The sequence below is a fragment of the Hermetia illucens genome, chromosome 7 (genome assembly GCF_905115235.1).
Source record: "Hermetia illucens chromosome 7, iHerIll2.2.curated.20191125, whole genome shotgun sequence".
Classification (NCBI taxonomy): Eukaryota; Metazoa; Arthropoda; class Insecta; order Diptera; family Stratiomyidae; genus Hermetia; species Hermetia illucens.
This window is the reverse complement of record NC_051855.1, coordinates 9,968,448-9,993,078: the sequence shown is the minus strand read 5'-3', so window position 1 is coordinate 9,993,078 and position 24,631 is coordinate 9,968,448. Positions and strand designations below refer to the sequence as shown.

The 24,631-nt window shown below is 47.6% G+C and overlaps 1 protein-coding gene across 8 annotated transcripts in view; it reads right to left on the bottom strand.

Annotated features, from left to right (window-relative positions):
* The window catches only part of LOC119661005 (serine/threonine-protein phosphatase 2B catalytic subunit 3-like), a 134,053-nt gene that overhangs the window by 104,806 nt on the left and 4,616 nt on the right, over positions 1 to 24,631 (bottom strand). The window contains exon 1 of one of the 8 annotated variants that reach the window (XM_038070129.1): positions 8,053 to 9,032. The exons of the other annotated variants lie outside the window; for them this stretch is intronic. The gene's annotated coding sequence lies outside the window, so the exon portion shown is untranslated. Of the gene's footprint in view, positions 1 to 8,052; positions 9,033 to 24,631 lie in introns of those variants that run through there. 8 annotated transcript variants of the gene reach the window in all.

The following is a 24,631-nucleotide window of genomic DNA, read 5'->3' as shown; positions in this document are numbered from 1 at the left end:
ATCCGCCTGTTAGAGCGACAATGAGGGCGTGCTGGCTTTGTATAAGGGAAGATAAGTGGGGTATATGTCTGAATTTGGGGACATGTTTGACAACCTTGCTTTTGACGCAACGGGGATGAAATCGAAAGGTGATTTCGACGCAGGGGTCCTCGAGCGGAAAAGTAAAACAAAAAGTAACTGGGACAGTTCGACAGTAAAGGCCCAAAAGGTGTGGTTAGACTTATTTAAAAAAGCATGCACCTCCATATGATATAATGGTTCATAAATGCATACGATGCCAAGCAGGCACACATTTCGCAGCAGAAAACCACATTAGTTGTGAAAGAGTGACCTGGCTACCCTTTGATTGATTTGTCGCTAACCCGAGACGGTAGATGACACTGATTTAGAAAGCAAAAAACAATCCATAAGGAAACCCGATCAGGGACAAAAAGAGTCCTTCCATAAAGGGACCCATAGAAATCGGAAACTACCCATCAGGCGAAATAGAAGAGAATAAATCTGAACAGAGTTGAATAAGTGCTCAGAGGCGACCGCCTGTAGACGAACTAAGCACTGACAGATTCCAGAGCCATCTTGCAGCAACGGCGATTCACACAGGAACCAGAGATAAGCTGCTCAACATCTGCAGTAGAATATGATACAACTACGCTCCGGCCCTGGAAGGCTCTGAAGTTCGCTTTGACGTCCAGATCTGACAAGTGGAAGCGGCAGAAGCCAGAATTGCTACCTAAGGGTGATCATTTTGGAGTCGCACCCATGCTTCAATAGACTTTGTCTGTGTTTCTACGGAGACCACGGGCCAGCTCGCTACCTCCTCACTGCCCCGCGAATACGCATTGATATTCCGTGCTTCCTAGACACTGGATTTGCTTCTCCTGTATATAGTCCTCTTGCGGCGGTCTGGTCAGCAAGAAAGTTTTCTTACTGTCGAACGACTGACCTCATAGCAATCTCTATGTTCGAACAATGTGCTACCAATGCCGAGGCGGTGGAAATCCACAAGCCTCCCACCATTATCGTTAGGGGCGTCAACACCGTACTTCCTTATGACATGTCAGAGCAAGGTGTTGTCAAGGCCCACCTTGGCATTCCAATCACCCATCACTCTCAGAATGCACTATTTAGGAAGCCTCCCCTGAATTGCCTGAAACTAGTCGCAATAAACAGCCTTCTCCATTATATCAGAAGTCCCCGTTGATGAATAGTGCTATACAACTGGATTCTTGCAGTCAGAAGTCTGTCAGAAACCGGCTCATAAGTCAAGAGACCGTGCCTTGCGGTAGCCATCAGATTCGTGTCTGCTACCACTTGGCTTTCTAAAGGGTAATAGTACATTGCTGCAAGAGAGACAGGAATACTCTCCAGAGTCCCAATATCTTAGTTCGCTCAGGCCCAGGATGTCCAGCAAATTCAGCAATTCCGTGAATGGCGGTAATGCTTGAGGTGTTTGGAATCCAGTATAGATGCGATCAAATCAGCCCCGTGAGGCAATGCCAAAAGGGTAGTCTCGCAAAGAGAAAAGGAAAAAGATAGAGGAAGAGAAAGGACAGACACACACTGTGCATAGCCTTAAAAAATAGGTCACTCCTAAAGCAGGATCCTATTTTGAAAAAAAAATCTCACTTAAAAATATAGAGACCGATTAGTGCCGCAGACGGAGAAGTATTTAATCCTAGCTTGGGCCGAAGATTGGGGAAGTCGCGAAACAAATGCTAGAGGCCGCATATTGCTCGAAGTGTTTTCACGTTTGAACGTTGTTCTGGCAAATACTGGTGGCGTCAATACTTTTCGGAGACGGGAAATGGGATCGGTAATAGACCTCACGTTTGTTAGCGATTCATTATCTAAGGATCTCCAATGGCATGTGAGCGAGGAATATACGCACAGTGACCATCAGGCTATCATCTTCCAGGTGGAGCGTCCGACAGGAGCAAAGCGAATCAAGAACCCTGCAATATCGGGTTGGACCTCCAAAAAACTTGATGAAGAAATGTTCAAGGAAATACGTTTGCAGGAAGCGATACCGGTGGGAAATGCTCCACCAATATAAGAAGGCGAGGAAAGCATTGCAAGCAGCCATCTCTAGAAGTAAAACTGAACACTTCAAGAGATTATGCAAGGAAGCGGACTTCGACCCATGGGGAGGTGCATACAAGGCAGTTATGGCAACAATCAAGGGAAAGCGCTCCCCACCGATCACCAACTCTGATTTGCTGCGGGAAATCATTAGCACTCTCTTCCCATACGCTTCAAGTGATTCGAACCTTCCCAGTGTCCAGGTAGATCCCGGTGAAATTCCCGAGGTAACCACGAAAGAAGTCCTGGAAGCCGCGACGAAGATTGCCGAAAATAAAGCCCCAGGTTTAGACGGCATTCCGAATAAAGCACTGACAGTGGCCGTCAAGACAGTTCCAAGGTGGTTCTCTGAAACATTTACCACGTGCTTCAAAGATGGGATTTTCCCGGAAGAGTGGCGGAAACAGAAGTTTGTGCTAATCCCGAAGCCAAATAAACCTTTGGGTGATCCTCGTCTTATAGACCTATATGCCTGCTAAACGGCATCGGCAAACTTTTCGAACAGGTCATCTTCAATAGGCTTGTACCAATCACAGAAAGGGAGGGTGGTCTCTCAGACAGGCAGTTCGGATTCCGAAAGGCAAGATCTACTGTCAATGCCATCAGCATGGTGACGGAAATTGCGGAAAAAGCAATGGAGGCCAATAAATCTTGTGCGGTAGTTACTCTCGATGTGAAGAATGCCTTCAATACGGCAAAATGGAACAAAATAATTGCGGCTTTAACCAAATTGGGCGTTCCTAAATATCTGGTGCACATAGTCATGGAATTTCTCCGGGAGAGGATATTGTGTTGCGATTCGGACGATGGACTTAAAACGTATACAACAACCTGCGGGGTTCCACAAGGATCAGTCCTCGGTCCTCTCCTGTGGATAATAATGTATGACGGAATTCTAAAGTTGCAACTACCCAAAGGAGTGACAATCATTGGCTTCGCAGACGATATCGGAGTAACTATCGTCGCATAAGACATTGATGAGATCGAGGTACTCACAAACGAGGCAATTTTTGATATCAGGTCTTGGCTAGAGGCAGCTGGTCTGACACTCGCGGAGCATAAAACCGAGGTAGTTTTGATTACAAAGCGAAGGAAGCAGACGTCGATAAAGATCAGGATTGGAGAACGCATAATACAGTCGCAGCCAACGCTTAAATACCTAGGAGTCATGGTTGACCAAAGACTGAAATTCAAGTCTGATCTTGAAAATTTAGCAACCAAGGCTTCCGGAGTGGCTACATTGTTGGCAAGAATGTTGCCAAATATAGGTGGTCCTAGGCAAAGCCGTCGGCTCCTGATCTCGAGAGTTGTTAGCTCCATCTTGCTTTATGTAGCTCGAGTCTGGGCATCATCTTTGAAGGTGGAAGCAAACAGAGGAAAAATCGCAGCCCCATACCGATTGAGCGCATTACGTACTTCATGCACTTACCGTACAACTTCAGATGAAGCAGCTTGTGTGATAGCCGGCATGATCCCCATCGACATCTTGGCGAATGAGGGTCAACGCCTGTATGACCCATCATATGCAATCGGTGAGTCTTATACCAATCGTCGGCAATTGGCACGAAGTGATTCTATTTTGGAATGGCAGAAAAAGTGGGATGACAACCAGGATTATTCCAGATGTCTCTAAATGGATCAAGCGAAGACACGGTGAGGCTAGTTACCACCTAACTCAATTCCTAAGCGGACACGGAGGGTACCGTGCATACCTTTATCGCTTCGGGCGTGATGACTCCCCGTATTGCCCAACATGCGTGATGATTCCGGAAGATGCGGAGCATGCTGTTTTTAACTGCCCGCGGTTCGCTGCACACAGAGCGGAGGCGGAAATTGACGCCGAGGCACGGTTGACACCCGAGAATATCATGGACTACATGCTAGCCTCTAAAACATCTTGGAGGGCGGTTGAAAAATTAATGAAGGCGATCCACAATCTGCTGAGGAGGGAGGACCTTCGGAGGAAAGTGACAAATAACGATGGAAGCCGCAGTTCATAACTGATCCTGCCCCGCGATGTAATACCGAAATGGCAGTCCGCGCGGGGTAAGCGAAGGAGAAGGAGGTGGTTTTAGTGAGTAAAAGTCTCACATAACTGCCCAGTCTTCGATCAGCCTGTCACCGAGCCAGAAGAGCGGCTCAAAGAACGGTAGGCAGAATCGACCAAGGGCAAAAACAGCGCGCCTATAAGGAGGCCCACAAAACCCTCAAGCTCGCCATCCAGCAGAGCAAAAGGGAATGCTTTAAGGAGCTCTGTTTAGAAGCGGACGTAAATCCGTGGGGGAGCGCCTATAGAATCGTGATGGGGCGGTTCAGAGGCCGATTATCCCCGCAGATCACGTGTCCTTCGCTCTTGTTAGAAATTATCCAGGGATTATCCCCTCAGCAAGAGGAGGGCATAGACAGCTTCCAGCGACCTCTGAACGACAGGGCAATACCGTCAGTCACCAGTGGCGAGCTGCTGGAGATCTACTAGGATAGGAGATAATAAAGCTCCGGGTCTGGATGGCGTGCCGAATAAGGCCCCGAAATCCAGACCGGACATGTTCGCTGAGTTGCTCGAAGCGTGCATGTCCGAGGGGATATTTCCTGCATCATGGAAACGACAGAAGTTGGTGCTACTGCCTAAGGCTGGCAAACCTCCAGGTGAGTCAACCTCCTATAGACCTATTTGTCTTTTGGACACTGTGGGCAAAATGCTAGAGCGAGTAATCTATAATAGATTACTCCCTGTTGCTGAGAGCCAGGGAGGCCTCTCAGATCGGCAGTATGGGTTCCGTAAAGCCAGATCAACCATTGGTGCCATCAAAATGGTTACTGGCTTGGCCGAAGATGCAATCCGCGCAAGGGGCAGTACTAGCAAATATTGCATAGTGGTGACCCTGGATGTGAGAAATGCATTCAATTCGGCCAATTGGAATCTAATATGGGAATCTCTGGCGAAGATTGGTGTTCCCGCTTATCTTGCAGCTATCGTCAACAGCTATTTACAAGAACGGAGGCTTTGGTATGACACCAATGACGGACCCCAAGAGTACGTTGCATCCGCGGGTGTCCCACAGGGCTCCGTACTGGGTCCACTGCGGTGGAACATCATGTACAACGATGTGCTTAACCTTCCCTTTCCGGAGGAAGCCACGGTGATGGGCTACGCCGATGATATAGCGCTGGTTGATGTTGCAAAGCATCTCGAAGATGCTGAGTTATACTCATGCGAAGCGATCAGTGCTGTTAAGGGTTGGCTTGAGAGCTCTGGTCTGACACTTGCGCCGTAAAAGAAATTTAGCCCGTATTCAAATTGCGATCAAATACTTGGGAGTGATGATAGATGGGAAGCTTAGCTATAAGATACGCGTGCAGTATGTCTATGACAAGGCATCCACTGCGAGTGTCGCCCTGGCAAGAATGATGCCGAACTTGGGAGGGCCACGGCATGCCTCCGGGTTGCTTATAGCTAGGGTAGTGAGTTCGATCCTGCTCTATGCAGCTCCAGTTTAGGGAAAGGCATTGCAGGTTACATTTAACGGTAACAAACTGAGTTCAGTCTACAGAAGAACAGCCCTAAGAGTATGCTCGGCATTCAGGACTGTCTCAGATGATGCAGCATTCGCCCATTGACATCTTGGCAGATAAGATGACGAATATATATAATGCGAAGTCTATCTCTGCTTTATCGCAGACGAAGGACGCCGAAAGGGAGAGATCGCTAAATAGATGGCAAGAGCGTTGGGAACGCTCGGGAAAGGGTCGGTGGATACCCAGGCTCATCCCTGCCATCAAGGTGTGGTTGGAGAGACGACACGGTGAGATTAATTATAATCTCACCCAGTTTCTCACGGGGCATGGAGGATATCGCCAGTACCTGTTCAGGTTTAAACTGGATACCTCACCCGACTGTCCAAACTGCGATGGACTCCCACAGGACCCAGAGCATGTATTCTTCGACTGTCCAAGGTTTGTGGAGAAAAGGAAGAACCTAGAGGAGACTCTAGGAGAGGTGCTTGTACCAGAGAATCTGGTGCGAAAAATGCTAACATGTCAGGAAGACTGGGATGCGATCAATTCCATGGTCATGGAGATCAGAAAAGCGTGGTTACGTACGCTGCGTAGAGACGCAAGGGGACCAAGCTAAAATGAGCTGACTCCGCCCCGTGATGTAATATCGTACGGTGGTTCCACGGGGCTTGGAGGGAGTCGGGGGTGGATTTAGTGGGTAAGAATCCCACACGCTGGCGTGTCCAGGCCAGTGTCTTTTGAAGATTTCCACCTCCTCAAAAAAAAAGGACAGACAAACAGTAAACCGATTTTAACAAGGTTTTGTCTTGCAAACAAAACCCTAAAAAGTGACACATTAGGAAAAATTTTCAACGAATTTCCAGCAGAACACGCCAGTTAGGATGTCAATCAGCAGACATTCAAATTGTCCTTTTCTCCGGTCCGGCCTTTTCGATTGTTTCGATGCCCTAGTGTAGCCTTTTACTATTGTTCGTTCATCGGGTTTTGCGTGCACTCCTTACCCACCCCTCTCGCACGTGTCCAACTTTCGAGTTGTAAATTTTCTATGAGAACGACATTCATTCACTCGACCTCCACCACACAGTCACCTAACCACCCTCCTTCTCTCTTCCAACACGAGAGTGTCCTTGCTCGAGAGTGTCCTTGCTCGAGAGCAGAACTTAATTAAAATAAATTTCATGTTAAGCAGAAAAAATTTAGGGAGTCAAAATATATCCAGGGAAGATTGGTTAAGTTAACTGCGTTGCAGTAGGATAAAATGTGATGGAGCTGTGCAGTCGGGATTCAAAGTACAAATTTGCCAACAAGAAGGCAAGCAGCCAGTAGTGGGGGGATATCTCACCGGGGTACCAAAGGGTAGGGGCACTGTTGGGGAAAAAATAACGAAAACGAAAAAGTGCGGAACGTGAGAGTGGTCAAAAAAAGCTGTCAGGTAGAGGCAACGGATGGAAGGAAGGGGGTGGATTGTGACTGCGCACAGTATACAACTGTGCCGTCTGACTTTGTGGCGGAGAAAGATTATTTGGGGGTGGATTACTGATACTGCACAGCGGAACGACGACACTGAAAGTAGAGCAAATAACGATGGTGATGATGTTGATATCCCGCAAAAATATTGTACACAAGAATGAAAGAATGATGATGATATCCCCCAAAATATTGTAGGCAAGAATGAAAGGATTTCTATTGTTCAACCATATATATATGTATGTATGGGGGGTAGTGGGGGTACGCACATCAGGTCACTTTCTCAACGAAAGTATATGGTAAACATACATTTTGATTCCGGACTGGAACACGGTGAAAAAGTCGAGCTCCTCTAATGCCTTTTGTGCTGCACTGTCGTGTGACAGGGACTTTCCGCTTAGGGGGGTTTCCTCTTGGATATGAAGGAATCTATACTCGCCCCGCTTCCCCTAATCATTTAATTCAAACACATAGCGGGCACGTCACACTCTGATTCACGTATGTGGGTCGAGATTTTCTCAGGTCTGAATTTAAATAAAAAATATTTAAACGCATTTAGATTTTGGCAGGCTAGACAGGAACGTCTCGTATCTAGATTGTTTCAGGCGAATTTCCCTGTGTTCGCTTCGGAAAATCGTCTCCAAAGCCAATACAGAGCTAATAACATGCACACTCTCCCCGTTTGTAGAATATCTCAGAATGTAAACATACATGGGACCCAATCGTTCATCAAGATACATCGCGATTTTCCACGATTTTCACAGCATCTTACTCTAGGAAAAATCGCAGGGATTTTTCATTGCTAGCTTTTCCAGCGTCTCGCAGCCAAATCGGGTACACAAATGGGTGTGTGATGCACGCGAAATTTCCCATACTGTGGGCAATCGGTTTGGCTCCTTCCCAGTCCCTGGGCCATAAGCATCAGTGGAGAAAGAGAGAGCACAGAGAACAAACAACCAAAATATTCAAATAACAATTAAATTTTCTCACATTTTCCATGATAATTGAGAGATCTCCCGTTGAAGACAAGCATAAGATTCATCTGCTCGGAGGGATGATTCCTTGATTTTCCCCACTTGAGTATGCACCGTCCTCGTCTCCTGTTAGCGTTGACCGTACCTCACTGTGTTGGCTGTGTCGTATCGATGTTGAAAACAGTAGTCGTAGCAGTAGCAGCAGTAACAATGCTTTTCCTCGAGTTTTTCCACCATAAAATTGAATCTAGAAATTTTCCTCAGCCACTAGTCTGCATGTAACCGCATGTGTATTGTGTGCACGATGTATGTATGGTACAACCGATATTGTATTTTCCTGTAGAATTTTCTCCTGGAATTTTCATCCGTTCGATTTTCATCACAATTTTCCGACTTTCACTTGCATCTGGCCTCGGCAGAAATAGCATGAACAGTCACCGAATTTGGAGCTCACTATTCTACATTAACTATCTCCTTCCCTATGAGGAAAAAACCAACTCAAATTGAAGAGTTTTCCTCGCGAGATTGCCTTTCGTTCGACACCACTATGTTTTCCGTGGATCTTATCACTTTTCTTCGTTACTTTTCCCATAGATTTCCATTTCACGGTTCATCTTTTCTATATTTACTTTACGTTCACAGTGAATGAGCTAAGTGCGCCCGTTGCTCGTTCGTTCACTAAGACACTCGCTTACCCGCGACCCGATTTTTCATCACCAAAGAATGAAAATGGGAAAACTTCACTTTTCCGCACGGACTTTGAGATGAATATGGGATTGTATGCTCAGTTAGCCTACAAGATACAGAACTACGGAAAGCGCGTTGTGAACGACCGTTGGAGAAGTCATCGACTAGACTACAACGCGGAGACGGTGACTACAGTACGGAAAAGCTTCGGAAAATTGCGCTGGGGTCGTGAAAAGTTCCCAAAGACTGACAAAAAGCCACCGACCGAGCTACTGGCCAATGGTGGTAGTAGAGGCTATAGTGTTGGGAGCATAGAGTGTACGACAACGACGACTACGACGATAGTGAGCATTATACGTGCCACCAGCACCAGCACCAGCAAGTTACAGATCTCCTAAGGCAGCTAGAAGCGTGCAACGAGCCAGCGGGCGAGGAAAATTCACGGGAAATTCATTGGACACAATAGTGCTGGTAGCGAGTAAGCTCATCTAGCTGCCAGTTGTGAACTAGGAGGTGGTTTTCAGTGTGGTGCAAGGAAGACGTAATATATCAACATTCCTCCCCACCCCTTGCTTCTTCCCCCTCAATTTTCACATCCCATCATGGAGTTGAACCGAAAGACATGTTGCTGCACTCACTTGGATGGGTGAGGGATGAAAAGCTACACACATTTCCTATTTTCATATTTTTCAGCAAAGCAGAAATCTGGTCGGAGGATGCAACAGTGCTAAACGGAAATTGACATTTTCAGAGGAAACAGGAAAATCATTGCTAGCACAAAATACTTTTAAATTATCACCTATAACCGTTAGGAACTTTAGTATGTTCCCCACTTCCAGAAGTTTCAGCTTTGCATCTGGTATTAAGTGTTCTCCCAGATGTATCGACCTACTTTGCACAAGTGCCGGACACTGTACCAGGACGTGCATAGAGGTTTGGTCCTCCTCCTCACAGAACCTGCAGGCAGTGTCCGTAGATATCCCTAGCTTCCCCAGGTGATAGTTCAGCCGACAATGACCAGTGAGAATTCCCACTATGATTCGGAGGTTCCTTTTGGTGAGGTTTCAGCAATCTTTTGTACGCATGGGTTCGTATCCCCGAATAAGCACCCTGGACTGCTCCATACCTGGTAGGCCCGCCCAATATAGTTCCCTCAACCGTTTCTTTTCATTTCTTAGATTCCAGAGAAAGGTTCTGGCCCTTGTAAAGGCATCCCTGCTCCCTTCTTGGCTAGTTCATCCGCTGCCTCATTGCCTTCCAACCCAGCATGGCCGAAAACCCAAAGTATCCAGACCTTGTTGGACGAGCCGAGTGTATTCAATCTCTCAGGGCATTCCCATACCAGTTTAGAGTTCACCTGGTTGGACCTAAGTGCCTTGATCGCTGCTTGGCTATCGGTGAGAATAGCTATGTTCTGGCCCCTATAGTTCCTTTGCAGATTAAAGGAGGCACATTTGTCTATGGCGTAAATTTCCGCCTGGAATATGCTAGTGTACCTGCCCATTGGCTCAAAGTACATTTTCCTTGGACCAATGACACCGGCACCCGCTCCCTCTGCTGTGAGGGATCCGTCAGTGTACCAAGTAATCAGTTGCTGGTTTAAGCCGTATGTCGCAGCCATGCTCTCCCAGTTTGCCTTGTTACTCCAACGTGTTTCGAACTTCTTATCGAAGTGAAACCTCGTTGTCATGTTATCCCTCGGTATCAGTAATTCGGGACACCGCCTAGAAACGATATCAATCTTCCTTCGATTTAGGCAGCTCCCCGCCACACTCATACTACCGGCCATCCTGAATAATGATCTCCTTGCCTGCATCTGTATGTGCAGATGGAGAGGGGTCAATCCCAGAAGGACCTCCAGGGATGTCCTCATTGCCCCACTGATACACACGCAAGCCAGCCTTTGGAGCTTATGTAATTCCCTGGCTTGTGTGCTGAGTTGGGTTCTTTCTGCCCAGATTACCGCTCCATAGGTAATCATTGGCCTTACTACTACTATATTCAGTAAGTAGCCTACATTAAGCAGGTAGCCTATATTTCGTAGGTAGCCTATGTCATTTCCTTTTCTTGTTTAATACTATTTAACAAAATCCTTTTTGCCGTATCCTTGTCGATAGTTTTCGCCTGACATCTAACTAAAGGCACAGAACGACCTTATAAAAAGTAGGTCTCCTGTTATCAGCTTATAAAATCCATCATCTTCGTAACTAAATGTTTCAATTCTCCGCAGCGAGTTTACGATCTTTGCATAGATTCTCCTAAAGTCAGCCCGTTACATCTGCACCTACTGCATAGCCCCACCCATACCTTTGAATCACCCGTTTCTTTCCCGCTTTCTTTAGTGTTCCAGAGGACTCCAGGACCCTCGACCGGCAAGCCGAAAAAAGTTACCCCAATCCAGTGCGCCCTGCGGGCTGTGTCGACTGGATAGTTAGCGATCAGGGGTGACTGACACCATTCGCAACTTCATTAAGTGAGGCTGATTTCACCGTGATATTCGCGGTTATGGAACACCGGATCTTCTAGCCTACATACGCTAGATGAAAGGAAATTCAATCACATGGATCTGGTAGACGCAAAGATTTTGAGGGAAGCAAGTAATGACCTCACAATGCAATTCAAATCTTCGCAAACAAATAATAAGTGACGATTTCATGGGTTCAAACCTAAATGTTTCAGAATCCAAAGCAACGCACTAATCACTTCACAAGCGGGGTCGGCTTGTCATGATCGATTGCGCCATTTTTCTCTGTCAAAAGCCTGCTTTGGTTACAGTCGCGAGCCTTTCAAATCCCCCCATTGATAACCACCGTTGTTTCAATGAACCTTTTGGTCTTTTACCGACGATTTCGATGTTCAAACCAATCTTGGCAAGTGAGTTTTCATTAGCGCGAATTACGTGACCCTACCATCGAAGACACCTCTCTCCCGATTTTTCAACGATGGGTGCAACCCCATATCGATCGCGAATATCCTCATTTGTGATGTGATCAAGGCGTGATACGCCACTAGTCCAGCACAACATATTCGTCTCCATTAACGCGAGATGCCCTTCATTCAGAACCATAGAGGAAGACAGGGCGGACAACAGGGCCGACCTCCCCAAATTCAACATATAATGATGCCATTAACAGCATCCCCACATTTCTAGGAAATTTCGTGTCATTAAGTGAAATCTTTCCGAACTAAATAACGTGAGACAGACAGACAGACAGACGGCCTATAATAAATTGGTTGACCTACCATCAAGCATCTCTTGGAGTGGATAAGGAAATTTTTGGTCGTCTAAATTACGTGGGACAGACAGACAGGCAGACGGCCTATAATAAATTGGTTGACCTACCATCAACCATCTCTTGGAGTGGAGGATAAGGACATTTTTGGTCGATACGCAGATATGCGTGTCCCACAGGCATGGTTTATTCTCAGGCCGGAGAAGTAACCCTGAATAAAAAACCAATATGGATGACGAGAGATATAACAAGCTTACAAAACAGAGACTCGGAACACTCACTTCGCATGAGCCGATCTCGAAACGAAAAGAACGTGGCTAAGAAGACAAGGGTTCGCTCCAAGGCTATCGTTATCTTAGGTACCAGCAATATGGCTTATACAGATATATTAAGAAAGCTGATCGTGATCTGGAAAGCCTGAGGGCAGTTACAAATGTCAGATCTAGAAAAAAATACAAAAGAGATCGCACTTTGGATTTCCAGCTCCAAGCTGAAGCTGAAGACTTCACCAGGAAAGTACAAAGTACGCCTTACACTATAGGATCTTGCTCTCAGAAACCAACTATAAACTGAAGATGCAAAGTGCCAGAATGAGCGAACCCCAGAGAAACTTTGGTAATAAAGTGTAATTGACCGATTCAGCAGGGACTCAAAATCATTACTAGTGACTTCAATTCGGGCTCTATAGAATGAAAAGTTTGCTGGTCAACGCCAAAGGATATTGTCTTCTGCAAAGCTTGGCGCAGCTAGACGGGGTAATGAATGTGAAGTTCATATCCACCGGAAAGGAGGGGGCGGATTCGGCTGATTTTCCTTAGCTCTTCGCTAGCTCGCAATATGTCCTGGAAAAATCAATAAACACTAGCTTCAAGCCGACTAACAGGCAATCGTTTTCAGTCTGAGAGTCAGGTCAAAGGACTATGACATCAAACTGATCTACGAGAAAGCCACGGGCGAAAAAGGATTTATTAAAGTTTGGCTGAATCAAGCACAACTTCAGAGATAGTCCCTGATGTGACAAAGCATATCTAGATACCATGGCAATTTATCAATGCCATGATCATATAATTTCCTCATCATCATCATCAACGGCGCAACAACCGGTATCCGGTCTAGGCCTGCCTTAATAAGGAACTCCAGACAACCTTGCTCTGCGCCGAGGTCCACCAATTCGATATCTCTAAAAGCTGTCTGGCGTCCTGACCTACGCCATCGCTCCATCTTAGGCAGGGTCTGCCTCGTCTTCTTTTTCTACCATGGATATTGCCCTTATAGACTTTCCGGGTGGGATCATCCTCATCCATACGGATTAAGTGACCCGCCCACCGTAACCTATTGAACCAGATTTTGTCCACAAGGCAAAACCTGAAGCTCATTGCTGAGCGAAACAAGAGAGACACCTTCAAACAATTCTGTATGAAGGCGGATATAAACTCATGTGAAAGCGCCTATAGATCTGACCTCGTCCTGAGACGATTCAATCTGGTCATACTACCTACAGGAACGAGGGAAGCATTGCTGAATTTTTTTAGGAGCATTCGATACAACGAAGGATCAATCCCAACATCCCCCTTAAATATAGTGCCTAACTTAAGCTGAGGGGAGACATATTCCCGGACTTTTAAAGCAAGCAAAGAATTCCCCTTTGGTTATGAGGACGACAGTGGTCATTCCTTTTGCATGAAACTACCAAACCTGCTGTTGTACCATCGTGAAACAGTCCCATATTGGTTGTGGATACTGTCGCGAAAATGCGCATTTTGTCAGGCTCAGCACTCCAGAGAGTCATGCCTTAGCATAAAATCCAGTATGCGGAAAGGGTTGTACCTGCAATTACTACGCATAGATTCCCCTGGATATGCTAAATGTGTCTAATTCTGTCAAAATCTGCGTCTTCCTTTTTCTCAATCAAACAGTCCTGCCCTTCAATTTCTAAACCAACATCCTGCTGCTGTGGATATTTTGCCGAGTCCATGATTGCTAAAAATTGCGCCCAACGTGGGATAAAACCGACGACTTTGGTTTAGGGTTCTAGCCAGATTCTTAGTTCTCAGGTCTCTTTTTTTCTAAGGGGAGTTTACGCTAGGTAGCGGAGGGAAACTTCAAGCCTGTGGAGTACAGCTCTACGTTTGTGTGTGGAGTATAGCTCTACGATTGTTTTTTTCTGTTTTCTTTTAGTGAACCGAATTCCTGACAACCACGCAGGACGGGCTTGAGGACAAAATGTCCGCCAAGAGGGCGAAGACCGGGGGCCCCTCTGACGAAGAGGGGGGCCCGAGCCCCGGAGGCGAGAATCGAGCAAATCTGCTCGAGATAATAAAAATGCTGAAGGAGGAGATCGCGGAACCCCGGGCAGAGCTCAGAGCAGAACGTAAAAAACGGTAGGAGAAGGAAAACCTGCAAGCCGGACAGCCCATTGAAGGGGACGACATCGTGGGATGTGCGTCTGCTTTCGCCGGAGATGTCTCGGGAGAGCCGACCAACTTAGAAGCTAGCAACGTCGTAGCCGGCAACATCACTGCTGCAACATCGGAGGACGAAGACCCATTCAACTTCGTCACAAGACGTAAGCCAAAAAGGAGTAAGATTAGTGCCAAAAGTGTTAAGATTAGTGAAAGCACTCCCCAGGCAAATATTACCCCAACCCCCGCTCAGAAACCAAAGAAGCAAAAGATGCCGGATATTCATTAAATGTTCCTGTTCTGCTAAAGTCCCTTAAGGCAAATAGATAAAGACAACGTTCAAGAACACGAGGGCGGATAAGACCCTCATTTTCGCCGAATCCATCGATCGGATCGGATCACGGCAAAATCTTCGCTCTTATCAAAGAGCAAGGCTTAAACGCCACAACTAGCACCCCTCAATCCCTGAGGACGCAGTCCCTCATTATTCGAGGATTACATCGGGAAACCGATGCTGTAGAAATTCTGGCGGAGCTCGAATCCGGTCTGTAGCCAACTTCCTGACAAATCAGGACAAAGCTCTACATAAGGAGAATCCTTCTCTCCCAATGAAGGCTCAATCGGGACTTTTTATTAGTGACCTTCGAGCCCTCTCAAGAGCTCAACGACGCCTTCAAGGTGAAATACATTCTACACCAGAAGGTTACCTTAGAAAAAATAAGACCGTTGGGACAGATTCAATGCTTCAATTGTCAAAATTTTGGGCACGTTGCTCAAAATTGTACAATTGTACATCGGTGCGTTAAATGCACCATAAAACATCCGCGTGGCGACTGCCCACGCCCCTCAACGGAGGTGCCGCAATGCTGCAAAGTCGGACATCCCGTCAGCTTCCGCGGTTGCCCAGCATATAAAGATATGCTGGCCCGAAAAGAAGCTGCCAAAGTCCGCAAATCTAAAGAAGCACAGCAGACCAAACAGGCACTAGCACAACTGTCGCAAAGTTTGGCCAAAAGAATAAGTTTAATGGGAGCGAATTGCCGTTGTTCATTCGTGCTGGCTGAGGTGAGGGCTTCAACCAATTCACGGAATGCGGCCGGCTGGTTTGGGAGAGACTTTGTTGGAGGTGGAGGTGCAGGGGCCACGCAGTGATTGTTTCATGGCTTCAGCGTAAGATATGCCTGTCTTACGCTGAAGCCATGAAACAATCACTGCCCCGCGTGGCCCCGGATATAATACCATCCGGGACGATAACAACACCGGCTCTGCCCTATTAATCAAAAAAGATTATGAATTCGAGGAAGTCGCCATAGACAACCTGCTAACCTGTTCCGCCGCGGCGGCTTTCATTAAAACGGCTGGCAATAAACGGATTCTCATTGTCTCCGTTTATATTAGGTGCCAATCTAGAAATGAGGAACTGGGCCATGACTTAAAAGTCTTGAGCGATCTCCAGTTGAAATCTAATTACCTTGTCTTTGGAGGCGACTTCAACTCCAGGCACACTCACTGGGGCGACACGGCCATTAACTGTAATGGGAAAACCCTGCTCAAATGGATCCACGATCCTTTCTCGCCTACCAATCTCGTGATAGTCTTGCCGAATTCTCCGTCAAGGTCCAGTAGCCAATCTATATTAGACTACTTCCTTCTGTCTATGGAAATGAAGCAAAGCTTTCAGGTAATATCATGTGATACCTTACCAGGCATGTCCGACCATTTCGCGGTCAATCTCAAACTGTCCTCATCTCTTTCTCTGAAAAAGAGAGTAATGACCACAATTAGGTCTTTCGCCCACACTGACTGGGATAAATTCAGGGCTGAGTTAGCACCAAAACTCAACTTGAAAAAACAAATTTCCCATCCACCTGGAAAATAGCCAAAATTATAGCCATTCGGAAAGGAGGTGTCTCCTGTGAACCTGGCAACTTCAGACCTGTTTCACTTCTATCTAACCTGGGGAAGCTTTTTGAGAGAGCATGGACCGTAGGGCTGGTCCAACACTGCAATGTTAACAACATTATTCCAGACCATCAGTTCGGTTTCCATGCTAAACACGGAACACAACACGCCCTGAGCTACCTCCACGATACTGTGGCCAGCAGACTTAACGTCAATAACAAACCCACGGTAGCTTGCGCTCTGGATTTAGAAAAGGCCTTTGATTCCGTCTGGATTAACGGGCTAATCTATAAACTGATCAAATACGAATTCCTAATCCCGACGATCAGACTTGCCATCAGTTTCTTCGAGGATAGACGTTTTTACGTCAGTGTCGGAAATGAGATTTCCGATCTCTTGCCGGTTATTGCTGGGGTGCCGCAGGGATCCATTTCTGGTCCTACTTTATACAATATTTTCACTGCTGATGTCCCCTCCCCTGAGGTCGGTACAGAACTTATGCAGTATGCCGACAACACACTCGTCTACTCCTCTAATTTTCGCCCAGACAAGGCAGTTAGCGATATAGAGGATTACTTGGTTGACCTCTGCTACTACTACCAGAGCTGGGGTATCAAAATTAACTCAACCAATACACAAGTCTGTATCTTCAGGAGGAAATCTACATACTCGGGATCTAGATCTATCCACAGGAAGGCTAAAGGCCTGAAACTGGAAATCGGGAATACAATAGTAAGAGGGTCGAAATCGCTGATCCTATATAAGACTCTCATCAGGCGCATCATATGCTACGGAGCCCCTTCGTGGATCACTTGCTCTTCGAAAGCCATGGATAAATGCATGTCTTTCGAACGTCGCAAGTATAATTAAAGACAGATTTTTTTTAATTGACTCTAATTGCACCATGTTTTATCGGAAAAAAACACGCACGCATACATAATGCTAATGCATCCCCCAGTAAGGCACACATAAACTCGGCTCACCTGAAGCAGAAAACTCCTGCAAAGTATCCATAAAAGTATCTCCGGAAAGATTCAAGTGGAACAGAACTACAGAGGAAGAGAAAAGCTCCCTCGTGCAAGCCGTCAATAAAATTCTAAGGGGATGGTGTCCTTTGCCGGTGGTTGAATGACTTCAATGGAAATTATTAGAAAGCTCCAGCAGCAACACCTATGTATGCGTGTGATCCGTACCTCTAGGAAACAGGGCGCATGCCCCCTGCAAAGAGGAAAATCTTCTTGGGATACTCGAGGAGCATTTTCCAACATCCTTTCTCTGTTAGAGGGGTCCGTTCACTTCCCGCATTCCTGTTTACTTTACGATGCGGTAATGGTAGTCTGACCAACTAAACGAGAACACCCTCACATCCTGGAGTATTCAACAAGAATGATTAGCGATGCAACCGATTATATACATATGCACCCCTCTAACTGGGGAAAATAGGCAAGGAATGTCGGTTAGTCCTGGCATATCTGTTTCTGTGCGCAATAATATACTTGCTGTTGTGTTTCATGTTCCATCAACCCCATACTTTCCTTATTAACGGCAAATTCAAATCGGGGGTGAAAACTACCCCTATCACATTTGTACTAGCGTAAACTAATTTAATTCCTTTCTCATCTAACGCTCCCAAGTGTTAATGACAAATGTGGAAGCTCTGCACATGCGTGATTCTATCCAGGATGAAAACTTCAACCTCTGACCTCGACAATAGCTTTTCCGATGCTTTCAATTGGGATCAGTTCCCGCCAGTTCGCCCCCATTTATCATCTGCATTCCTTTTTTGGTTCACTTATGCCATTCTATTTACAATGCACAAAGAGGTCGTAAAGTTTCCGAATGAATGACTAACTAGGAGATTTCAACCAGTTCGATGCGGAATGGTGGAATCCTAGAGCAGGAGACATGAGGTTGGTGGAAATTGGGGGATGGATGATGGAGCTCGTTTCTACTTAAGAAAATCCCTGATATATTTTCAATTTAGATGTAATTTATTATCAGGGAAGCGTACTACAGTTGAATAAGGAAGCAAAGGGATCATTTATAATGGAAACAATGACAGGAACTAGACGGGGACTAGGCCCTGTTGTTTGCAAGGCGTGTCTCGCAAAGACACGTTTTCAATTCATTATTGACTCTTTAAATTCAGCGAAAGTTTCCCCGGCGGCCTGGTCTGATTATGCTTCAGGTTAAAGTTGCATAATTCGGCAAGTCCTCACACGACCTCCGCGTGGTGGCCGCTGGAAACCGTCTTCGGGCGGGCCAAGAGTGTGTAGGGCCGGGCTGGGAGTAGGCTCATCCAACTGACGAGGATCTGCTTGCTTGCTGGTCATGTGTTAGGGGCAAGTAGATCTGGCGGGGGGATGGACTGACGCAACAGCCCGGGGATCGTCCTCCCTGCACCGAACAAGGTGCTAATAGGACCCCAAGCCAAGGTGGAACAGTATACGCCGAGGGCTGCGTGGCCAATGGGGAGCTTGGTCTTTAGTATGCGAACTCTGAATACCTTGGGCACCTTCAGTTTCAAATAAGACCCTTACCCTGGTGGCCGGGCCAACCAGGGTGGACATTCTTCCCGGACTACTCGTGGGACCAAGACATAAATTCAATTAACAAAAAAACTAAAACGACGATAGAAGAGGAGGCGATGATGCCAGGCGCATCATCGGAGGGGCCAGGAGACAGTGGCCGTCGAGAGCAGTACACTCGGTGCCAGCCGTAGCACTGTTGTGCTGAAACCAACCGCAAGGACCTCCCGAAGCAAGGCATCAGACGGACTAGTGGCTTCCAGCCTGGAACCCACTGCCGTCAAGCTGGGTGTAGCGTGTACCAGACATAGTACTCCTGACCCGAAGCCCTAAGCGTCGGGGGATCCCTCGAAAGCGAAAACCGACAAGAATGTCGGTCGCCGGAAACCGGCTAAGAAGCGAAGGTCCACGGGTGTCCTGCTCAAGAGCCAGTACCAGAAGGCCATGCATATTCTCGGCAAGATTGCCAAGAATAAGGAGGCCGGTACTGTCGACGAGCGGGATGAAAAAGACCTCGCTAAATACCAGGCGATTGTTGATGAATACAACAGCAAACGCCGGGCTGACGCTCTAAAACGCAACCGATCTCAAGACGAGGTCGAACAAGATAAGAAGCGGAGCAGAGTGGGCAAGAGCGCAGACGCCAAGCAACATACGGAGGAAATTGTACAGCAACCGTCAGCCGGCGGGCCACGTACTGCGAAGCCCTTCAGCGGCGTGGCCAGGAGTCACTTACGTGTGGCACTGGCGGATGGCAATGTACTAACGGCAAACTAACGCTGGAGGTGAGGACCAGTGTTGAGGCTAGGCCGTCGGGCATGGTCTATGAACATCTCGTGGAGACCGGAGGCAAACACCCGGGACTCACTCCCCACTTTGATTCATCTCAGGTGGTCCGTGGGTTCCACGTAATAGCTTGCATGGACCAGTTCTCTAAGGACTTTCTCGGCTCGTGTGTCGCTAAGATCAGCGACGCCTGGGAGGGCGTTAAGCTCAAGATTATCCCTTACGACGAGATTCCCAGGAGACCGGTCGCTCACATCTGGTTGCCGAAGATCCGCATGGAGGAGGACAAGCTCGTCCATTTCCTGCGCCTTCACAACCCCGGGATTCCCATGGGCGACTGGGTTGTTATAAAGGAGGAGGAAACTCAGATAAACAGCCAGCCCGTACTACTCCGCATAAACGAGGAGTGCCTGGAGGCACTGAAAAAGGCTGATTATAAAGTGTGGTTCGGAGTCAGGAATGCCAAAGTAAAAGTGTTCCGCTCTGCAAAACCGGATGACGACCTTGACCCAATCGACGCCGCCAACGAGCTGTTGGAGGAGATGACGATCGACGGTCCGACGGGGGCTGACAAACCCCCCACGCAAGCAGATCATGCTGAGGGTAACGCAGATAAATCTCCAGCACTCAAAGTGCGCCTCGGCTAATCTGCTCGTCTTCTTAGCGGAAGACATCGACATCGCATTAACACAGGAGCCCTGGGTCGGAAGCGACCGAACCATCAAAGGGCTCCAAAGCAAATATTTTAATTTATTCCACAGCACAGGAGACGCTGATCAGGCTAAACCTAGAGCATGTATTGTTGCGAGGAAAAGTCTGCACGCTTTCCTGTGCCCGGACCTGAGTTCCAGTGACCTAGTTGTGGTCAAGCTGGTGTATATTTCCTCGGCGTACATGGCTCATGACCGATCAGCTCCGCCAGAGGAACTACAACATCTGACGAAAACCATAACAGCAAAGAAAGCCAACCTGCTGATAGGCTGCGACGCAAATGCAAGGCATACGCTTTGGGGCAGCTCCGAAACTAACGAAAGAGGTGAGTCATTCTTTGATTTTATTATTACTTCAAATCTATCGGTGAGTAACAGGGACAGTACACCAACCTTTCATTTCCCCTGCTCGGAGAACTGTCACGGTTGGGAGGAGGTCCTTGATATCACCCTAATAACCGACAACGGGATTCTAAGGGTGGAGGACTGGAGAGTGCCTGACCAGAGATCCTTCTCTGACCACAGTTGGATACTCTTCAGTTTAGATCTCGCCGCAGAGGTCTCCAAGCCCTTTAGAGACCTCAGGAGGATCAACTGGAGAAAGTTTGGTGAGGTAATTAAGAACAAACTCTCCGGTGCGCAAATTGGTAGGATTGGCACGACAGACGAACTGGAGTCAAAGGTCGGGACTCTGGAGAAGGCATTTGATACCGCCTTCAAGGTCTCGTGCCCTGCTAAGTACAGCAAAAAGACCCTGCCACCGTGGTAGAACGAAGATCTCTCTAGTCTCAGGAAGCTGACCAGAGACATTTTCAACATCTGCTACAGGCAAAAATACTGGCAGCCATACAAGGACTACCTAAAGAAGTACAAGTCGGCCATCAGGACCGCCAAGAGGCGGTCTTGGCTAGACTATTGTCAGAACATTGAAAGCACTAGTGAATCCGCGAGGCTCAATAAGATTCTGTCCAAGGAACATAAGAGTCCATCCTTCCGGAATGGAATCTTCTAGCGAAACCTTGGAGCTGCTGGTGCAAACGCACTTCCCCTCTAGCGAGGAGGACTGTGAATCAGAACCTCGCTTGGAGAGTTTGCGGCAACTCCAGCTGTGCGAGACTATCAAATCGGTAATTACCGGGGATAGGATCGGCTGGGCTATAAACAGCTTCTCCGCATACAAATCTCCAGGCCCAAATGGCATAATGCCAGTCATGCTACAGAAGCAGCAGGAAAGGGTGAGGTCCCCAATTTAAACCTGTGAAGGTATTGGAGATATCCTCCATGTCCCGTGAGAAACTGGGTGAGATTATAATTAATCTCACCGTGTCGTCTCTCCAACCACTCCTTGATGGCAGGAATGAGCCTGTGAGTCCACCCACCCTTTCCCGAGCGTTCCCACCGCTCTTGCCATCTATTTATGGATCTCTCCCTCTCAGCCTTCTTCGTCTGCAATAAGGGAGAGATTGGCTTCGCATGGTATATATTCGCCATCTCATCTGCCAATATGTCAATCGGCATCATTCCAGAGATGACGAATGCTGCATCATCTGAAACAGTCCTGAAGGCAGAGCATACCCTCAGAGCTGTCCTCCTGTAGACTGCATTCAGTTTGCTAGTGTTAACTGACATCCGCAATACCTCGCTCCAAACTGGGGTCGCATAGAGCATGATTGAGGTCACCACCCTGGCTATAAGCAACCTAGAGGTATGCCGTGGCCCTCCCACATTCGCCATCATCCTCGCCAGGGCCATACTAGCAGTGGATGATTTATCACAAACATATTGTACGTGTTGCTTATAGCTGAACTTCCTGTCTATCACCACCCCCAAGTATTTGATGGCCAGTTTGGAAGTGATGATATGATTCCCGATTCTAACACAGGCGTAATTTCTCTTCCGGCGCTTCGTGATGAGGACCGCTTCTGTTTTTTCCTCCGCAAGTGTCAAACCAGAGCTCTCTAACGAGCATTTGACAGCATTGGTTGCCTCACTTGAGTATAACTCAGCATCTTCAAGATGTTTTGCGACAACAACCAGTGCTATGTCGTCAACGTAACCCACCACTGTGGCTTCCTCCGGCAGGGAAAGATTAAGTACATCGTTGTACATGATGTTCCACAGTAGTGGGCCCAATACGGAGCCCTATGGGACACCCGCGGAAACAACATACTCCTGGGGTCCGTCATCAGTGTCATACCAGAGCCTCCTTTCAGTTAAGTAACTATCGACGATAGTAGCGAGATAGGCGGGAATACCAACCTTCGCTAGGGATTTCCGTATTAGATTCCAATTGGCCGAATTGAATGCATTTTTCACGTCCAGGGTTACTACCACGCAATATTTGCTGGTACTACCCTTTCCGTGAATTGCATCCTCGGACAAACCAGTAACCAATTTGATGGCATCAATGGTTGATCTGGCTTTTCGGAACGCATACTGCCGATCTGAAAGGCCGCCTTGGCTCTCAACAACCGGGAGTAATCTATTATAGATTACCCGCTCCAACATTTTCCCCACCGTGTCCAAAGGACATATGGGTCGGTATGACGATGGTTCACCTGGAGGTTTACCAGGTTTAGGCAGAAGTACCAACTTCTGTCGCTTCCAAGCTGCCGGAAATATTCCTTCGGACATGCACGCTTCGAACAACTCAGCGAACATGTCCGGCCTGGATTTCACGGCAAGCTTAAGGGCCTTATCCGGTGCTCCGTCCAGGCCCGGGGCTTTATTGTCTCCTATTCTGCCGCAGATCTCCAGCAGTTCGTCTCTGGTGACTGGTGGGATTGCCGTCACATTCAGAGGTGGTTGGAATGTGTCGGTGCTCTCTTCTTGCTGGGGGAATAACCCCTGGATGATTTTCAGCAAGAGGGTGGGACACGTGATCTGCGGAGAGGAGCGGCCTCTGAATCGTCCCATCACTATTCTATAAGCACTCCCCCACGGGTTTATGTCCGCTTCTGAGCAGAGCTCCTTAAAGCATTTCGCCTTGCTTCGCTGGATGGCGAGCTTGAGGGTTTTTCGGGCTGCCTTATAGGCACACTCTTTCTGCCCCTGATCGACTCTACCTACCGCCCTCTGAGCCGCTCTTTTGGTTCGGTGGCAGGCTGATCGTAGGCCGGTCAGTTCATCATTCCAGCAGTAGTTTGGTCTTCTACTGGCGAATGAGCACCTCCTAGGCATGGACGCGTCACATGCTTTGCCGATGCATTGAGCCAGATGGACGGATCTTTCCGTAGAGGCGCCTGCCTTATCAGGTTGTTCTAACCACACCTGTATGAAGGTCTGCTCATTCCAAAGATTTTGCAAACCAGTCTGAAACCTTTTTCGGTTTCGGGCATGATAGCTCTTTGCCCTGTGGCTCGACACATGTCTCAAAGAAGATTGCCTGGTGATCGCTGTGGGTGTAGCGTTCGCTGACGCACTAGGACATACCACGCGCCAGGGAAGGGCTGATAAAGGTCAGGTCTACAACTGAATCTGACCCGCCTTCCAGAAAGGCGGTGTTTACAGCACCTTCGTTAGCCAAAACTATGCCCATCTGCGCTAAAGCTTCTATTAAACTGCACCCCCTAGCATTTGATTCTCTGCTACCCCACTCTAGGGCCCAAGCATTGAAATCACCAGCAATCACCTTTGGACTTCGTCCCCTTGCGTTGAGAACAAGATTATCAAGCATTTGCCCGAATTCAGGCAGTGTCAAATTTGGCGGGGCGTAGCAGCACTTATTTTCGCCCACACAAAGCCACTGGCTGCCTGACTTGCAGTACATTGTATGGCCTGTTGACCACAAGCCCATATCGCCGCTCCACCTGTCGAATCTGTGACCCATACGCCACAGTGACGGTTTCTATACGGTTCACTTATGATGGCAACTTCCATCTTAGATTCGAACGTGGTCTGCTCAAGTAAATCCTGAGCGACCCTGCAATGATTCAGGTTTATTTGAATAAACCTCATTTTCTCATTGGAGTGAGCGCCTTCCTAAATTCTGAACATTTACCACTCCCGGCAATATGTCGGTTATCCTGTCCCTCTTTTACTTCACACAATAGGCACTTGGGGTCCTTATTGCACTCTCTGGCAATATGGCCTTTCTCCCCACACCTTCTGCATCGATCGGAACGATCAATGCTGCTGGTGCATGCCTTCACGAAGTGCCCAAACATGAGGCATTTAAAGCATCTCTTTAGTGAAGTTTGCTCCCTTAAACGGCAGACAACCCATCCAATCCGAACCCTTCCGGCAGCTAACAACATCTGCGCTGCCTCCGCTGGCACTCGTATGGTGGCCGTTTGAGTGCCACCATAGGCTTTCCGTAGACCGACAACAGACTCCTCTGTAAGTTCT